This window comes from Schistocerca piceifrons, chromosome 2 (assembly GCF_021461385.2).
Source record: "Schistocerca piceifrons isolate TAMUIC-IGC-003096 chromosome 2, iqSchPice1.1, whole genome shotgun sequence".
In the NCBI taxonomy this organism is placed as follows: Eukaryota; Metazoa; Arthropoda; class Insecta; order Orthoptera; family Acrididae; genus Schistocerca; species Schistocerca piceifrons.
The window spans coordinates 811086175-811107404 of NC_060139.1; positions in this window are offsets into that span (position 1 = coordinate 811086175).

A 21230-nucleotide genomic window follows, 5' to 3' on the forward strand; every position below is an offset into this window, starting at 1 on the left:
AAATTAAGCATTGTGAAAAGTTTTGCTTTCAGTTCGACCGCTAGGAAACTTTAACTTGTTCAGTATTTTAATGTTCCACAAGATCTTTCAGAATTGTCTCAAGTACGAGGTCCTCGTAGATTATCTGTAAAAAATTGATCGCAAAAGGTTTTTAATAACAGACCTTCATACACACGTATGAAAAATTCGTAAAATTATGAGAAAGGAAACATTTTTGGATGGCCTTAATGTTCTTTGCCAGCTAGCAGCCATGCAGAATCAGAGTGATGCCGAAGAGGTTGCCTGTCTGCAGGCATCTAACACTTCGACACGGGTTTTCCCTGTATAGGTACATCTTTAAAGTGCGTGGCAAAGCTGAACTGGTGGCACCGAAGGTGTTGCCGTACTGGGCTGGTGTTAGATTGACACTTTGCAGTTTTATTCACGCGCATGACAACGTGACACCCGTTCATCATCACGCGAAAGGGTTGGAATCACGTTCAATGGGATTCCTGGCCCTAATCTCCTTACAGAAGGGTCGAATAGTCCTGGAGGTATAAGCAATGACAGAGTTTGTCACGAACGTCTTCTGTTACTCACCACACTGTGGCCCGTCATTTTAGACTGCGAAATTTGTAGGAATCAATTCCCCAAAGGAAGGGGTGGTTTCATTGACATCTTTTATGCCACACACTAATGCCTTTTCTTGTTGATTCTGAAATGTTTTCCTCGACCACCCACGACAAAAACCGCGTGATTTCAACACTGGGCATCGTGGCTCTGGCCTCCATCACAGAGGCTTCAAAAGAAGGGGTGAAGTGTGGGTAAGAGGGGCTGCGACGAACTTTCTATTGGTTGACATGGCCATGGTAGCATTGGGCAAAACTTTAACGAAATTTGGTGTCAGTATGACATCATTAACCCAACTTACACCACACTGGAACTTCCGAACTGAGGCCTTTTTCCGCATACGTAGACACCTTGCTGTTTAAAAGGTTGCCGGGACCGAGAGTGGCGTTACAGGACGTCACGTGTTTGCACCTTTACAGAAAAAGTCTTTAGGCACGTTAGCACCAAATTTCAAACTTATGTGTCTCATTGGAGGGCAAGTATGATGTTTATAAAAAGTGATCCGTCAACTTAATAAACATAAATATGGTCCTTAGGAGGCTGTAAAGCGATGTTTATTTAATCGTGTGATTAGCTATTTTCGACTAAGCGTCATTGTCAAATACCTGTGAAACCAAAATGGAAATGCACTACATTGTCTGCATACATCTTAATGTATAAATATCATTTTACACACCTCACATTAAGATAAAACATTACTGTACAAATTTCTTACTTACATTTGTAACATCTGTATTTCATGTCATTTTCAAACCACTGTTAATTGCAAGTAAAAAGGTAGCCATATTCCGTCATTCTACGAAAGGATCCAGACTACAGTGACACATTTTAAGATCGTATTCTTAACTTTGCCTTATGTAGAACTGCATGGTAACTGACAGAGGCTGGTAATTTGTTTTCAGAGGGTACGGATCTCCACAAATACAAAATTTTAAATCCTTCAACTTTATTGCGCAGTGTATTTACGTTATACCTATACCATTAATGTACAAACTAGTAATACCTGTAGAATGAGATCCAACAAGACAAATTATTAGAATAATGTGTGTGTGAAATCTTATTGGACTTAACTGCTAAGGTCATCAGTCCCTAAGCATACACACTACTTAACCTAAATTATCCTAAGGACAAACACACACACCCATGGAGGACTCGAACCTCCGCCGGGGCAGCCACACAGTCCATGATTGCAGCGCCTTAGACCGCTCGGCTAATCCCGCGCAACAAACTTCTTTTTAAAACAGTTTGTATAAAAACAATATGTTGACAGTCACCACTGGCCGGTAACGTGTCACGACGGACACTGAAAAGAAGCAATCAATAGCTAACTAATTTAAGGCTATAATAAATTTCTCAGCTTCATGAAAACAGCAATCGTTCTCAAGACATTACCATGTAAACATAGATACAAAGAGTTCCCACAAGGTTTGATCCTCGGCGAGTACACGATGCTTGTTTTCCGATAGGATAATTCAGAGTAGAAAGAGCGTCGTGATACCATTTCAAGAAGGTAGTTCCCTAAATATGGAAATAGTGGATGCGATAAAGCAGGGAAATCTGTGATTTGCATCAGAGAGAAATCAATTTTTAACTGATTGTGCTCACAGTTTTAAGGGGAGTATATTTCAAAAATCACTTTCATATTTGCTATCGTTAGTAATTTTTTGTATCCAATAATAGTTTGAAGGAAAGGAATTATATGTTGCAATATTTTGTATTGTCTCGGAGAAAATTTGTACATTGAATCAGCTCATGGTGATCATATATGCTCGGCAACTTCAATAATCCTGCATTTTCTATGTCAAGCTCGATTGGCCAATTCATTTCAACGCAAAAGTATAACGAGCATGCCGACAGGATAGACAAAAACAAGCCACAAGGGATTTGAGGCACAGATCTTGATTGTAAGATGAAGGTTGGATTCCTTGAATGGCAAGTCAGGATGGTGTATGGAGCTGTTATTCTCTGAGTGAATAGGAAAGTAAGGGTTTATGAGAAGGGAATGTGTGTCGTTGCAGGTGCAGTGACAGTGTGGTGGAAATGGCAGAGTTTCCGTTTCCGAAGTTTCGTAGGTACACGATATCGAAGAGTTTGCAGACATTTGAGGAGAGAAGTAAACTTGAATACTGGTTGGGACGTGATAGAGGAATGCAAAAGGAGAAGTTTTAGGAATGGAGTTTGTGATATTTTTGGTAGTGGGTTAGTATGTGGATTTGATGCGCTAGATTATTATTGAAGTACTATTGTCTGAATTTCACGTGCATTCTCTAGTATGTAAAAAAAATTAATAGGTTAAATATATTTCAATTCTTTCAATTTAAATCTGTATTTCATACTACGAGTAGAATGTCGTGTTCCCAGTTTGGCACAGCTTTGCCACAGGAGACACGAAAGCGGTCGAAGACGTCCGTCTTCTGGTCGGCTCCTGATCGTTGTCAGAAGGAGGCTAGTTTTTGATTACGCAAAGACTTCTATTATTTGGAAACGAACAACCCGGATTTCTTTTTCGTAATCAGTATGAATTTTATAATTACCTAAGGGACCTTTAACAATGAATAGTAAAAAAAATTGCATTTGCAAATGAAATCATTAATAAATGGGGCAGCTATGAGTTGTATAGAAGACAAGCGGCGGCCTTCTGTATACGACCAGGATGCCGCAGTATTCTCTGCTGTAGTAAAGGCTGTTTGACATTTATAAAAATAATATGGCATGGAGGTTAAAAAAGTATATAGGAAAAGAACAGAATAAGAAATCTGGTAAACACTGAATATATTCAAACAATTCTCACTAGCAAATTAGGGCTTATTTATAAACAATATAACTTACATAAGTACTTCTCTAACTGTATGGTGCGATCAGATTTCAGCCTGCCCTGTGATGTCTCCTTGGTTTATGTTTTTGTCACAAATTACAGTCATTACTTTTCTCCTTCGTTAAAGACAATTCTTGCACTGCCCAACACCTTCATAACAATAACTTGCCGATTTACAGTTTCGAACATAAATTACTTGAATTTTACTAATTAATAATGTTGTCTGCACGCTGGCAAGACTGCTCACTTTTCTAGCTTAAAGTCGACCTTCTTTTACGTTTTCACATTACAAGCAGAAGTACATTAAAATCTGAAGATCTACAAACGTTTTTTACTATCATCTTGTATTTAGATCGAAGCGGAACGTCAGTTCAGCTTCTGTTAAAATGTTTCTTTGACTGCACAATCGATGTATTAGCGTCCGCGCTAGATGCGCATCTTTACAGTTACGTAAATTATATAAAACAAATGTCTTTCAAAGAATATGTCTCATCTCATAGGTTGATCATTTAATATACAGATAGGTGAATGACTTTCCAAGGGTACTCACAGCTTTCATACTACGGAAATCCCAATAATATTACATCGCTTCCCGCGTGAGGAGTAATGATTCTGAAAGATCGTTACGACTCACGCGCAGTCGTAATATTATTGGATTCACGTACTTAGTGAATGAAGTATTTGAGGATCTCTCCTTGTAGGGAGCAAAACAAACATAACATAAGGCACATAGAATTATATACGTTTCACACTAAGTCGTCAAAGCTACTCACAGTTGCTTGATCATTAACAAACTTGGTTGTGGCATGATGCCATCATAAGTGTTCAAGGATTCTTTTTTTGCGGGTTCTCAAGAATTACTCTCATTCAGTCAATTGAAACATTGAAATACTAACATAGATACAAGTACAAATTAAATACACATACAGATACATATATACATAAATATTGACAAGAAGAAAAAAATTCTATTACAGTATTGGTGCATTTCCGCCAATTGTGAACAGAACATAAAACTTTTATCAGTCTTTCTCGTAGTGACATCACTCTTCACTTTGTAGTTGGTAGTATTTCCCATGAACTCGAATGATTTTCACAGGGGAATTCTTTCATCACCTTTCACTTTTCACTGCACTAAAACTGGGGATCACCTTTCCACATTCTGGTGGAAAACACTGGGAATTTCACTATGTGAAGGGGGAAGTGATATTTCTTGACTCGACGATCCATCGGGTCATGTCGGGAATCAGGAAAGTTGATGACTGGTTCAATGACGAATGAGTCAGTTTGGTGGCTGCCTTAATGTAATTCCAATTCATGTTTCAGCACATGAAAATACAGAAAAAAAATCTGTATTACGACTTGCTCATTAATTAGCATCTTAATCTAAGGGAATATAGAGTAAGAATTTACGGCAATAAAAATTGCTACATAGACTATGTACATATACATTATATATTATTCATATTTTGTGTCTAGGTCTTATATTCTTTCGTTAGCAAATATTAGCAAAACACGTTTCGTCTTGTACAGGTCTTTCTTAAGCAATGTATTTAGCAATATTGCCGTAGCAATTTTCATAGTTAAGGAAAAGTCATCATTAGCGTCCTTTTAATGTAAACGTTTTATTATTTTTATGTCCATTTTCATCTCAAATCTGGAGCACGCTCGCGCCCGTTATGGAGAGGAGTGCTTATTGTTGAGTACGGGCCGGCGAGCAGTCATTGAATGTTGCCACAGTGCTTCACAGTCACGTGGTAACGAACTGGCGGGTTAACAGCGTTGGCAGTCCGCGTCCTGCACGTGGCAGATAGTTCAGTGGCTACCAATCGTTTTATAACTTGTGCATTTTTGTTGAATCATGGGTACTGGAGCAGCTCGTGAAAGCGACATGGTCAACCTGGACGGTAAATTGACTGCATGAGCGACGAAGAACAGTCATCGGTGAAAATGACTACTGTCACCTATTGTAGTGAGTACAATAGCTTGTCTATCCTTTGACTGATAGTCACTGTATCGTCGTTGCAACGTGAGAATACTTTTAATGCTACTTCACACGCGAAACATAAATCGTGTCCATAAGTTTATTACAGTTTTGATTCACACAAGAGATAACTAGTTTTTCGTGTCCATACATGTGTCAAATTACTATTTTACACACGTGTCCATCATTTTGTCACTGAGTCACACGTATCAATCCATACGTGTGCATTTAGGTGTCTTTATACTACAGAGTAGCACAGGTAATGCTAAAATTACTTATCATGAAAGGATCATTTACAAAATATACATAGTTTTTTTTTATTACTGTCCAAGACGTAACGAGAAAACGTGTTTGCTATTATGAATGGTGCTTCTGAAGCACATTAGATTTTATATGTAATTTAAATCTGATTCTTTTCCTTTTCTTATTGTTCTGTAACAGCCTTTTTTTGGTTTCTTTGTTCATTTATTCGGTTACATCAATAATCAGTAAAATATACCCACTTTGGCGTGCCGAACAGTTCACGTTCAAAACTTCATCTAACAGAAATCGGGAAAATTATTCCTATTTCCTAGGATGCTTTTGCTCACAGCAAATCAGATTTACATCACGTTTCGATAAGTAACTGCAGATTCGCATTAACCAACGAGCCACGATCGTCAATACACACAATATACACGCGTCAAGTCTTTTGAACCAATTTCCAAATTTCTTCCCCTACCGGGTAGGGTAAAAAAGGTAAGAGTGCTAAAGAAGAAAACTACAATAGGATAGTGCAAGGAAATGAAACATACGAAGATAGATAATAGGTGAAATAATCAGTTGAGCAAATTCATTCTTCGGCTCCACCGTTTCTAGTGTCATCCACGCGGCATAACTTGACTTCAGTATTAAAATGTCGCACAAATCCGCTTCCAAAGCATCTTCAAATATATCTCAAAATCACAGCATGCGGACATAGCAGAAGAATATAAGCAGATTAACTCAGTCCTCAACTAGGTATCTTAATATCGAAGGTTTCTGCATGATACTCATGACATAGGAATAGTCTCTCTAAGTTTCTCCAATACAGGACCTAATCATCATTATAAATGCATATTCTTGACTGGTTGACTCATAGTAATAAATAAATTAAAGTTGCTCTCCAGTTGCGAGTACCATTATTCATTTCTTTGTACACTAACTATATGTTGCTGCTTATACTCGGTGTAATCTACAGATTACAATGTATCAGTTTTGCGACTTAAAATATCAATCCTTTAAAAGCTTAACTTAGGTTAATACTTCACATGTACGGACATTCTGGTCTGAATGAGGGATTTAAAGAAAACTTTTACTACTTGGTAAAAAGGAGATTTGCCGTAACTTAAAACTAAAGCAGCAGGTGGCACTTTGGCACATCCCTTACTCAATTCAACGAATGCAGTCTTCTATTGCTCAAGAAACTTAAAACTACCTTAAACTAAAGCAAATCTTATTTTCCAAATACGTAGAGTACCTTCTTCAATCACTTCATATCTTTCAAGCTCCATCATTACTTTGTGTCCACCTCACTCAAATGATTACGTCACCTGCAGAATACATGTACATGCTGTTGACTCACACAGTTTCTAAACAGATCACACTCTTGTTTCAAGTTGCAGCTTAACATAATAAACGATATTTTTTTAATGTTTTTCACGGTACTGCTTTAGATCTACATGGTGGTAAAGTCCTTTTATTCGTCCACTAACTGGATCTGCCAACACGTAGCAACCAATATGTGGCTTCCTGACTATAACAAACGGTCCTTCGTATAGGTGTTGCCACTTACGATTTTTACGTAAGATGAGAGATGGTTTGAAGTGTGTCCTCAGAAGAACACGCTCGTTCAAGCGATACGGCAGAACTTTATTGATATGCCTGTCAAATGCCTTTTTTCTTAAATTGGCATGAGTTGTGAGAGAGATCAGGGCTTGTCTTAACCTATTATCTAGGTTGACTTCTAGACCTTCTATCTTGGGGATAGGATCAGTCCATTCATTGCTTTCCCTTTGCCTGGAGATTAGTTCTGAAGGTGCGAAACCGGTCGAAGTGTGCTTTTAGTTTTCCGCATGTTCATTAGGTTGAATTTCTCTCACAATTACCTTTGAAGTACCGGGCGGTACGCTCGGTACGAAGTTTGCTTCCGTATTCCACCTAAGTTGCGAGCTATTTGCCGGAACTTCAGTCGAGATGGTGTGTGTTGGCGGGTTTGCTCGGGCATAATAGATGCGAGAATTTTGAGGTTCATGATTTTGACTTTGATAGTTAGTAAAAGGTGGAGTACTATTCCTAAAGTTTGGAGCATACTGTTGTTTGTATTGCTTGGAAGGATCTGGAGCATTTCTCCCTTGAGAACAGTGCTGGAATGTAGGCTGGTTACCATACTGCTGTTTACTGTTGGTGTTAATCCAACGTCCTTTTCCATTGAAATTATTATTATTTTGGCGATCGTTATTGTAGTGATAGCGATCATTGTAATTAACTGGTGAATTACCGTATTGCTGTTGTGTTGTCTGGTATATGGGGTGGTACCTGTTTTGATCCTGGAATTTATGTTTCTGCTTCCCGTTACGGCGATAGTAGTTGTTATTATCGCACGGAACGTCGTGTCCTTTACTGTTGTTGGGTTGGTATGACATACCTGAGTCTGCGCCTACACCGTGCGGCTGTGTAGTGTGCAGGCCAAGGTTACAATTACTCCGCGCACTAGCACGCACGTCTTCTTGAATCATGTCAAGGTTGTCAAGTACTGACAGAAAAGCTTCCGTGACGTCGTCCCTGACGTTTACTAACTTCTCCCTGATTCATACCGGTAGCTTTGACTTAAGGATCATAATTAGGTCCTTCGTGGAAATGGGTGTGTCCCAATATTGTATTTTTCGCAGGTATTTCTCGAAGTACCTACGGAGACCAACACTTCTCGTGTTAAACGGTTCAGCATTATATACTTCCTTTCCAAGGCGTTGTTGTATACCTGTACTCCACAATTTGTTCAGAAATTGCTTTTCGAAGTCAGCGTAATTATTACATCTGTCAATTACTTCTGTTCCCCAGACAGAACCCTCTCCTTGAATGTAACCTACTATAAAGCGCATACGTTGCTTGTCATCCCAGCTTTCAGTAAAGACACCATTAAATGACTTCAGAAAAACCATTGGGTGGATGTTGCGTTTCTCTGGCAGAAAAGGCTGGAATACGTGGTGCTTGAGAACGCTTTCTTCTTTCATGAGCTCGACAAGAGTTACTTGATCACTCTGGTTGCGTACTAACGGATTCTTACTGCTGTGAAAATGAACAAGTGGAGAGAATTTTACACGAGACACGGGATTATTATTGTATTCATGTTCTGAAGAAAGCAAGTGCGAATACTCACTTCTATTGTCATTAGGAAAATCATTGACTTGTTGTTTCAACTGCTCGATTTCCTCAGTGAGGTGTCGTTTCCACTCGGGAAGATCTCGATGAAAAACTCTACGAATCTCTCCTAATTCAGTGAGAATCGTATCTCCTGATGTACCTGGAGCAGCTAAAACTTCAACTGTGGCTGACTTAACGGCTTCTTTTAAGTCGTGTTGAACCTTGTTTTCTATGTACTGTTCCTTAGTCTCGACCCATTCTACAAATTCTTTTCCTATCGTGGAACGTACGTTTGCTGCAGCATCATTCACCTTCTTTTCAATGTTAATTTCGGATAGCGCCTGTGTCAGGTCATTGACCTGGCCTTGCAGAGTGATGACATTGTCTGCAAGCTTGTTTACTTTAGCTCCGACCTCAACGGACTTCTTTGAAACTTCCGTTGAAACTGCCTGGCAACTTTCGATTTGTACCTTAATGTCTTTGTGCACGTTACCTACTGTGCTCTCACATGCATCTACCTTCTCTAGAATACCTTCTATCCTTTCATTACCTTTAGTACTTAATTCCGCGATATATTCCACCATGACTGTCCTTATTCTTGCCTCTAAGTTGGCATCAATATTATCTAACCTATTTTTCATTGTACCAATCATGGTATTCAGGTCAAACAATTTACGCTCTGTCTCCCGTTCCTTTTCCCTTTCTTTTTGTTCCCTTTCTTGTCTATCTCGTTGTTTTTGTAATTTATAAGCTTCCCTTTCCCGTTTCTCGTGTTCTCTATCACGTTCTTCATGTAATTTATAAGTTTCCCTTTCCAGTTTCTCCTGTTCTCTTTCTTGAAAAACATTCTCGTCATTTCAACCATCGAATTTTCTCCCGCTTGCTGTGACGATGATTGCTGTGACGATACGTCACGCACACCATCATCGTCTGCCGTTCTCTCCATTCGCGAATCGGGTCTGCCTGTTCCCGTTCGCGAACGTAGTGGATATGACTTGACAACTGTGTCATCACCGTCATCCACACTGTTTGTCGGTTTTCCTTTGTCATCTGCCATGTTTATTTTCAAGTTTGTGACGTAACAGCTCAAAGAAATATTTCGCGGCACGCCGATCGTCAACTCTCAGATGCGCGCGCTGATAGTCAAACGTCACACCGCGGTAGGTGACAATTGCAGAGCTATACCGGGTAGAAGACAAGATGGCACCCAACTTTGAAAATAAGTGACAAACACCTACTAGACACTTAAGCCTGCAGGGGGGCGCAGAAAGCTATGCGCAGAAAGCAACGTGTTTTCTCAGTTGTGCGCATGACGTCACGGTGGAAGCAGCTGTGCCAAACAGTACACAGTTCGAATTGTGTGTGATTGTTTTCCTTGTGTTGTTTTGTGTTTGCAGGAGTATTTTGATTGAGTTCTTTCTTCTGAGGTACTCAGTCAACAGCGGAAACATTCGGAATTCGGGAGTGTTAACGGTTTTTGCTGTAATTGATATTTGATTCGGAACTGAAATATTTAGCGGAAGTGGACAGCTCTATAGTTTATGGTTCATCCTGTGAAATTCTTATTGGATAATCTACAAGTGAGTGAGAAAATTAATTTTTACAATGCCCGGCTGTGCTGTAACGGGCTGTTTTTCCTACAACTGGAGCACAAAGGGAACTGACGTAATGTATCACAGTTTCCCGCGTAATGAAATATTACAAAAACTATGGTTGTCGAAATGTTGTAGGAAAGACAGTGTAAATGTTGCTAATGCAAGAATATGTTCTCGCCATTTCGCAGAAACAGATTACTTAAGGGATTTACAGTCTGAATTGCTTAATTTGTCCCGAAAAAGAATGCTCAAGCCAGATGCAGTTCCTTCGCGCAATTTGCCGTGCAGTAGTGCGACTGTCAATGTGTCACCCGCAACAGAAGACAGAAGCAAACGGTATAAGAAACGAGAACTACATAAGAAATCTCTGGAAACTCTGGAAAAGCTGTCACCAAATAAGAAACATCATAATAAGAGCACATATACAGATGAAAGTTTTTTTTCAGACACAGATAAAGTTACTTTGATGAATACTACAGCGGCTTTAGGAAGAAGGAATGCTGTTCTTACAAACAAATGTGTGCAACTTCGAGCTCTTAAGTAAATTCATTTCAATGCGATTAAATGAATAGTTACTGATTTATTTGAGTCGAGGTTTCGAATTTCAAGTGTGTGTCAGTGTGGTTGTGATCTGAAATTTTACCGATGTGTGAGGCATAAGCTGCGAAAGAATATAACTCATCAGTTTTAACTGTAATATTTTAGCAGCAGAAAATCAGTTTAGACATCTCATTTCTGGTATAAACAAAATCTTCCGCCAAAAACTTGACGTAAACGCGCATGCCGTGTCGTCTGCTTGTGAGCGCTTGCTTCCACGTTGACGTCACTAGGCCAGCCAATGGCAGAGCAGAGCGCTTACTGCCCAACCTTATTATTTAGTAACCTTGTAAGCCTGCTATTATGGCATCCATTTTTTGTTCCTAACCGTAGCAACAGTGAAGATGCTAATAATGCTAACAAATAAACTTTGCATGAAGAGATGATCAGAAAAGAATTCTAACTACGTAAATAAGCAACTCTGCAAGGTAATAACAGCGATAGGATAAAATGAAGCAGTAAGGAAAGAAATTCCGGAAATCAGTTTTTTTTTATACAAGACGCGAGATTTTATGCGTAATGAAAACCGTACTTACATCAGTCGTTTTGCGCACTGCTGATATTTTTCGAATCTTTTTTTTTAATATTTCCACGGTTTCGTTCAGTACTTCCTTTACGGCTACCCGATGTCCACCGGATGATGTCATAAAATCAATAACAGAACAGATTAAAATTTTTTTATCAGGTCCCTGTTCGGGCGCCACATCTAGTATGATAAAAAAAATTAATAGGTTAAATATATTTCAATTCTTTCAATTTAAATCTGTATTTCATACTAGAATGTCGTGTTCCCGGTTTGGCACAGCTTTGCCACAGGAGACACGAAAGCGGTCGAAGACGTCCGTCTTCTGGTCGGCTCCTGATCGTTGTCAGAAGGAGGCTAGTTTTTGATTACGCAAAGACTTCTATTATTTGGAAAAGAACAACCCGGATTTCTTTTTCGTAATCAGTATGAATTTTATAATTACCTAAGGGACCTTTAACAATGAATAGTAAAAAAAATTGCATTTGCAAATGAAATCATTAATAAATGGGGCAGCTATTCTCTGCTGTAGTAAAGGTTGTTTGACATTTATAAAAACAATATGGCATGGAGGTTAAAAAAGTATATAGGAAAAGAACAGAATAAGAAATCTGGTAAACACTAAATATATTCAAACAATTCTCACTAGCAAATTAGGGCTTATTTATAAACAATATAACTTACATAAGCACTTTCCTAACTGTATGGTGCGATCAGATTTCAGCCTGCCCTGTGCTGTCTCCTTGGTTTACGTTTTTGTCACAAATTACAGTCATTACTTTTCTCCTTCGTTAAAGACAATTCTTGCACTGCCCAACACCTTCATAACAATAACTTGCCGATTTACAGTTTCGAACATAAATTACTTGAATTTTACTAATTAATAATGTTGTCTGCACGCTGGCAAGACTGCTCACTTTTCTAGCTTAAAGTCGACCTTCTTTTACGTTTTCACATTACAAGCAGAAGTACATTAAAACCTGAAGATCTACAAACGTTTTTTACTGTCATCTTTTATTTAGATCGAAGCGGAACGTCAGTTCAGCTTCTGTTAAAATGTTTCTTTGACTGCGCAATCGATGTATTAGCATCCGCGCTAGATGCGCATCTTTACAGTTACGTAAATTATATAAAACAAATGTCTTTCAAAGAATATGTCTCATCTCATAGGTTGATCATTTAATATACAGATAGGTGAATGACTTTCCAAGGGTACTCACAGCTTTCATACTACGGAAATCCCAATAATATTACAATTCCTGTTTAGGATAACATCATGGTGAAACAGAGAATCGAAAATCCGATATCCTTTTGTTAAGCGTTTCTGGAGCACATATACATTTAGCTCACAATTTCGCTGAAGGGAAAGAAAACAGTCACGAAGAATCAGGGTGCCCTGAAGTCTGATATTGAGGTGTTGAGGAATTATTATGTGGACATCAAATTGTCTTACGCTATAGACACTGCAATAATAATATAATATATGAATCACTGAGATTTCCAGGAAAATACAAGGATAGTAACAGCAAAGAACTATAGGAAAACCGAAAAAAGTCAGATGATCCCTAGTAGGAAATACAAAAATGTTCTGAAAAAAGGACTACACCACTATAAGAAACAGGAACTGTAGATAAGTTAAAACCTATTGGCTGCAGGAAAAATGTGAAGAACTGGAAAAAGAGATGACTGTCGAAAGCAGAAATTCACAAAACTCAAAATAACTTTCGTCAAAATTAGAAGCAGTGGTATCAAAATTGAGTGCAAAATGAATCCTACTATTTAACACGGAGGAGAGAGCAGATGGATGCAAAGAGTATACTGAAGTCCTCTATGAGGGACTAGAACTGTGTGCCAGTATGAAAGAAGAAGAAATACATATTGATTTTCAATATGTATTTCTTCTTCTTTCATACTGTCACACAGTCATATGGAACAGAGTATTAGAGTCAGACAAAGCTTTGAGAGACTCCCGAAGAAATAAGGCAGAAAAAATAGATAACTTTGCTTCGTTAAATCCGAAAATTTGGGGCAGTATCAATCGAACGATTACGCGAATTAATTTGTAGGAGCGATGAGACTGGACACATATCATCCGACTCTGCAATGCCGAAGATATGAAGGACAGATCATTGAGAGAACTACTGCACAATCAGATTAACAGCTCGTGCGTCCAGATTGCCACTAAGAGTGATGTACAGATGAATGATAAAGAAAATTTGAGATTTGTTGGAGATCTATGTTTGGCTTTTTTGAAACAGAAGAAGCGAGAGAGACTGTTGTGTTTGATAATGGAGGCAATACGTAATAAAAATTAAGACATCTTGATTGGATTACCAATCTAAAAAGCACTAGAAAATGTATAATTGCGTAAGGTGTCCGAAATTCTCGTAAAAATAGATACGAGCTAAATGGATGGTAAGCTCGCATACAATATGTACAGGAATCAAGAGGGAGCAATGTGAAGGCAGACCAAGAGAGAAGGACTCGAATTAAAAAGGGAGTATGACAAGGATTTAGTCCTCCTTTCTATTGTTCAGTTCGTACCTAAAATAAGCAAAGACTAAAATGAAAGAGAGGCTCAGGAATGGGATTATAATTGAAGATGAAAGCGTATCATTAATTAGATTGCCTGATGGGTTTGCTAACTCAGTCAAAGTGAGAAAGACTTATGGGACCTATTGAATGAAATGGTCTAATGAGTGCAGAATGTGGTCTGAGAGTAAACCAAAGAAAAACACAGTGGAGTAGCAGAAATGAGATTAGTGATAAGATTAATATAAAAACTGAGCATTATGAAGTAGCTAAAGAAATTCTACTACCATGTGTTGGGACTGGGAAGTGACAGTAAGGGTGACAGAGGAAACGGCTGGCAAGATGAAGCACCACTGCCTTCTTCTCGACATGAATTGAGAGTGTTGGTGGTGATGGTTGTAATGCAATGGTGGATCAGTAGTATGATATCTATGAATGAATTAGACTTTCATTCGTTTTAGGTACAGAGGTGTGATTACCACTGCATTGGAAGTCGTTGGCTCTGGTATGACGCTGTGGGCCTTAGAATCTCAGCGAGCTGATGCCAGAAAGTTAGCCTGTAACGCTTTTCTGTATCGTTCAGTCGCTCTGCCAATCGATTCGGTAGCTGAGCACACCGAGCAGTGGGTTCACTGCAGCTGAGCCTGTGTGCAATTCCACAAGCTGTTCGGTAGCAAGTCGGGACGGCTCCCGAGGGTCCGAGGTGGACCTGAGCTGTGTTGCCATTTCTTCTCGCACCAGCTAATCAAAGGTAAGCGACCACAGCTGCAAGTATGTTCACACTACGACTGAGCACCTGGCACGGCACACCACATCGCCCACAGCGACCCATGCCCAAAACAATCAGCTGACACAGCTACCAGGTAGGCTATTACCATTACCGTTTCCGAAAAGTGTGATTACGGTTGATAGTGTTGGTCACATAAGATATCAGTGCAAATGGCGGAAGCAAATGAGACACTGACACGGAAATGGCTTTGCGTATTGCCCTTCTGTGTCTGTTGTTCATGTGTGTTGTATTTGAAACAAAGGCAGCAACCAGGATGCAGTAAGACTTTCTTAATGGCTTGTTTCGACTGGTATGTCTGGTCTTCCTAAGAATAGCAAGGTGTGTTTGGGAAACACAAAGAAGCTGAGAGCTGCAATTCGTAAACACCATGTCACTCCTAGCACTATCGTTCACTTGCACCCAAAATCTAACATATGGTGCTGCAAGCAGCTAATACCTGAGTAGACAATACTAAACTTGTTTTCCTCTATTTTACAATTTTTAAACTAATACAGCAGTGTTTTAAACTTTTATTTATTATTTAAGCCAAATGTGCGCATCCTTTTCGTCTTTTGACTTTTAATGCAACGGCTATCACTACACATATAAAAAAATTTAATAGCTGCAATTTTAACGCAGATTGTTATTCTGAGACAAACGAGGATTTATGGTCAAAACCGATCAATAATAAAGAAGCTTACTTCATCGTTGCATGTTTTGTTTCAAATATACCACCCATAATCAACAGGAACTTTTTGGACAACATGAATAAAGTTTATATGTTGTTTATGTTTGGTTGTGTAGGTAAGTCAGCAGATTTTCCATTCCATGCCAGCCTAGAATAATTTCAACAGAGCAGAGAATATTGACGGTGAATTTTATGATAAAATTTCCCACACTGGTGACCGTGAGATTTACACGACCCGATGAAGCGAAACAAAAGCTGTGAGTTGCAAAATTTTCTGACCTCTGGCAACGAGTGTTTACATGCGTTCATAAGAACATTTATGAACTTACTTTCCACTCACATGCATCCCAGTAATTGTTTAATGAAACCTAATCACTAATTCCGAAACTAAAAATCACTTATTATTTCTAAAATAAAAAATTATCCCCGCATTCATAGCACACTGAACCGAACGAACAGTCTTACCGACATCTCGTCACCACGCGGTACAGTAGATGAACAATCGGCAGGTGGACCGGTTAACAAACAGAAAATGACGTCACTACCGAGGCTAACGGGGCAAACGAGGTATAAGGGTCCCGGTCGCAGGTTCGAATCCTGCCTCGGGCATGGATGTGTGTGATGTCCTTAGGTTAGTTAGGTTTAACTAGTTCTAAGTTCCAGGAGACTGATGACCTCAGAAGTCGCATAGTGCTCAGAGCCATTTGAACCAAGCCATATAAGGCTCCTGAAACGAACTTCATACGTCGCACTAGTCGATTTGTCCGCCACACTTCGCTAACGCCCAGCTGTGAACAGGACTCATGAGAAATCAATGTGTAATTGAAAAGGTACGCACTAAATGTCTTAACATTGCCATCGAGAGGTTGCACGCATTTAAACATGGAGTCAAGAATAATTAAACTCGTCTAAAATAGTTACTTGCTCTCTATCGGAGACCGGTGCTGGCAGTCACAAGAGCGACAGTGTCTCGTGCTATGATGCACGCACTATGGTCTGTTTTCTCGTGGGACTCGCGAGGCTAACTAACGGAAATGAACTATGGACGATACAGAATGGGGCTACTGGGCAGCGGTGTGCGTAGACAGCGTCACCTGCTGACGTCAAGAGGACGGCAGTAGCTGACAGGGATCGCACGCTGCAGCCTACCCACGGCAGCCACGTCCAGACTACCTGATCGCCACGGGGCGTGAAATACAGCACGGGGAAGGATGGTACAAAAATCGCAGGCGCAAGGGTGACTTACACCAAAGACATGTGCATGTCCTGCGTGGTGCCAGCGACAAGGTGGTAGACAAGGACGAGAGTGGAGTGACACGGTAGCCTGAACTCGAGCACACATCCCACCACAGTGGGCGACTCGGCAGTGTGGAGACGACAGATAGTCTGCATATAGTCTTTTGCTCAGGTGGATGTCTCTAGCTTTTGGATCATATGTCGAGAGTACGTGACCGGCTGCATCACCGTTATCTGTGGACGATTTTCGTCTCGAAATTAATAGCTGAGACTAGTGGCGTAGCTCGGCATTACGGACGCACTTGGATACTGTCTCAGACTGTCTGAGCGCATTGAGAGAGAGAGAGAGAGAGAGAGAGAGAGAGAGAGAGAGAGAGAGAGGGTCTGATTACGCGAACCATGACGGCTAGTGTTTTCAGCGCGCCTAGACTTTAGCTTGGGAATTAAAACAAGTTAGCATGCTCGCTTGCCTCCGTGAAACAATAGGGACTTAAATTGGCCTCCTTTTCTCGTCCAGTCAGCTTTTCTGGATGCCCTGGCGTAGCTGAAAAATGTTTCACCTTCGCTTTTCGGAAGTGGTGGTGGGCACAGTTTGCAACGCCTACTGAATTAGTACTCTTGCGCTTCGAATATGTCATCTTACTTCATAGTGTGTGATCACCATAATGACATCATTTCTCTCTGTTAGACGTCGTTTTGCTGCATTAGGACCAGGCATTTCTGTGGTTTAGACTATGTCGTGAAGCGACACATAGAAGATAAATAACGCATGACGGGGCAAGGCAAATATAAGCGGCACAGTAGCACAAGCAAAGTGGGCATTGCTAGTATCAAGAACAGGTGTTAATTTGAGGAATAAATTACTATGAATGTGTGTTTGAAGCATAACATTGTATGGAATTGAACCTTGGACTGTGTGACTACCATAAAAGAAGAGAATCGATTGTTTGAGACGTGGTGCTGTAGAAAGAGGCTGGAAATTTGGTGAAGATACAAAATGACAAGATCCTACTCAGAACTGGTGAGGAGAGGAGTGTGTGGAAAACACAGACAAGAAGAAGAAGGGGTAGTATGATAGGATGTGTGTTGAGACGTCATGGAATAACTTCCAGAAGGTAAAAGGTGTAGAGTGTAGAGGAAGACAGAGATTGCATTATAGCCAATAAATAACCGAGGACATTTTTAGAATGAAATTTTCACTCTACAGCGGAGTGTGCGCTGATATGAAACTTCCTGGCAGATTAAAACTGTGTGCCGGACCGAGACTCGAACTCGGGACCTTTGCCTTTCGCGAGCAAGTGCTCTACCGACTGAGCTACCCAAGCACGACTCACGCCGCACCTCGTCTCGTACCTTCCAAACTGTACAGGAGCTCTCCTGCGAAACTTGCAGAACTAGCACTCCTGAAAGAAAGGATATTGCGGAGACTGGCAGAAGTAAAGCTGTGAGGACGGGGCGTGAGTCGTGCTTGGGTAGCTCAGTCGGTAGAGCACTTGCCCGCGAAAGGCAAAGGTCCCGAGTTCGAGTCTCGGTCCGGCACACAGTTTTAATCTGCCAGGAAGTTTCAATCGAGGACGTTTAGTCTAAGTGCTACTGTGACATGAAGAGGTTGGCATAGAAGAGAAAGGCGCTGCGGGCGGCATCAAATCATTCGGAAGACTGGTGACCTGTTTATAGGTAGCAGAGGTTACTATCAGAGGCTAAGTTAAGATAGAGCGGGAGTTTTCGGTCGATTATATGGGGACTGGATAGAGAGGAGCAAGTCATTGTCGCCAATCATTATCGCCAACATACTGAAATACATGAACATGGTAGGTGACACACTTACAAGAAGCGAAAGAAAGGCGTGGCGAGGAATTTGCAGACATTATTTCTTTTCTTCACTGCACTCTTCGGATACCCAGCTGACGAGGTAACAGCTACAATAAGACATAGTTGTGTACACCGTCGAAGATATATTTTCTAGAATATTGTTAATCGACGGGAATTCCTATCGTTCAACAATTCCTAATTGTAATGAGAAATAAAGCATAGAGATACATATTTGATCTTACTGTCTGTCATTATTCAAAGTATTAATACACTTAAGTGAATTAGATTTTAGACGTACAATTGCTCAACGTAATGAACACAGAAACACTTATTTGTAGGTGATACTAACCTTAATGGATGGTGCTGACACTGCGAACTCCACAGAGTTGACGGAAACTTTGGATTCGTCAATCGGTGTGGAATCTACAGTAGCTGAGGCTTCGAAATCAGTCGCAGCTGAAACAGCAACACTACAGGAGTAAATCTATGCCGGTAAAAGGCAAAACTGAAATGAAATGCGAAGTATTACATCTAAATCTGAGACAGAATTTTTTTAAAAAATGAGTTTAAGGTTTTTCAGGAAATAAGCTGGTACAATAAGCCAGTGACTCATAACGTATTTTTAATTCTTGTTGAGGGAGATATGTTGACAGTTCGCATTACCACAACCAATTAATATTCTTCCTCGGCACAAAAGAACGAGACCGTTACATTTATTAAAGGACTGCTCGCATTTGTCGAGATATATTCGTGAGCACTGGTTTCTGCAATGAAGAGGACCCTTACAGTGTCAAATAGTTCATCAGAATCGACCTACTGACAGTAGCTAAGGATATTCGCTTATATGTTCTTATCGAAAAGTTCGTTGTGGGATCTGACATGAAACATATGAAAACGATGCAGCAAATTTGTGTACTTACAAAATACGGTCTCTCAGTATTGGTCCCATTCAAAAAGGGACCAAAGTGAGTTCACACATGAATGCGTCCGATCCTCTCGCTGCTCGAAATATTTACGCATGTTTTCGTCTGGCTGCTCGTCTTCCTGCTCAGTGGAATTTGAATTTACTGAAATGTTCTTCCACTAAATGCGTAATCGCAGACGCAGTACGTCACTTTCGTGAGTTTTCGTAGGACGTAAGTAAGTACTAAGGCAGTGTCCGTTTTATTTTCGCTGCAGTATGTTTTAAGTATGCGTTTGAGAAGGGCGGATGATTGTGATGGGCTCCTGGCAGGAAAGTACTATGTTTGTGTTGCTGTACTAGATATAGAACAGAACGGGGAATACATAAAGGGAATTTCCAATGTTATTGTCCCAGTCAGAGAGAAAAGTCACGCTCAACTGTGTCACACGCTCTCATTCCATTACGAACTGTGGAAACGAAGAGAAATGTAGATGTAAACCTTGTCACACAGTCTGACAATCAGATGAGCTCACCGGATAAAAAATTAAAGTGCGCGCGAACAGATGAATCGTTAAGCTCTTATAGGCGGCGCAACGATCGACTCATGTGTTCAACTACGTCATCACTGTCACTGTGTGAGCATAGGGAAGTAGCGAACAGTGAGACATCAGTGTTACAAGCGGGCAATTTACATAAACGCGGATAAATGTAAGAACGTGACGAAGAGGCGAGAGTAGCAATCATACCCATAGACATTCGGTGTGTGAAGCTGATAAACTTCTTGGTTTTTCAGGGTGGACTCTTCAACATTTCTACAAGCAGTGGGTTAAAGCACATAGCCCCGAATAAGAATGTTGGAGTGTGGTCGGAAAAGGATTTTGACTCAGTGGAACCGTAGACGCGTTTCATGGCTTATAAATGAAAATGACTTCCCAACCCGGACAGAATTACTGTAGGCAGTGAGTGAAAGTCGTTCCCAACCAGTCAGCGAGAGAACATTGTCACAGGAACTGCATGCAATGAACATTTGGAGTCGGTCGCCTCGCAAGAGCTCACTCCTCGCGCAGGCACATAAGGCTGCGCGCCTTCAATGCGCTAGAAGCCGACCAACGCGGACAGAAACTGACTGGCGGAACGTAATAGGGTCTGACGAATCGTGTTTTTGTCTGTATTCAGATGACAAACGTAATCGAGTGCTCCGAAGGCCAAATGAAGCGTTTCATCGCGAATATGTGCACGGTCAGGTTCAAACCGGACGTAGATCTGTGATATTTTGGTGGAGTTCAAATTGGCTCAGAGCACTATGGGACTAACATCTGAGGTCATCAGTCCCCTAGAACTTACAAGGGGCGGCCATGACGTTTCGAACGCGGATTTACTGCAAACTTCGTACACTCGTAGTGCTCCATGAGGACAACAAAATGTGTAGGCAGTAGCGCGTACTTCTCAAGCGTTACTGAGAAAATCGCAAGATAATTTCGGTCGTCAAATATATACATGCGCGTGGTCAGTTTCACCATGAAGCTGCGGGAGCCGAGTGGTGCCGGTACGATAGCTCAGCGTGTTCAGTCAGAGGGTTAGCTGCGCTCTGTAATAAAAAAAACTGAGTTCATGGATCAACGACGAACTTAAACGGATGTCTTACGACGTACGCCCCGAGCAGATGAAACGAACAAAATGAGATTTTTTTTTTAATAGGAAAAAAATAGTGGTTAGCGTTCAAGCACCGTAATTGCTGTATCGCTGGATCGAGTCCCGATCGTCAGTTGTTTTTATTTTCAACAT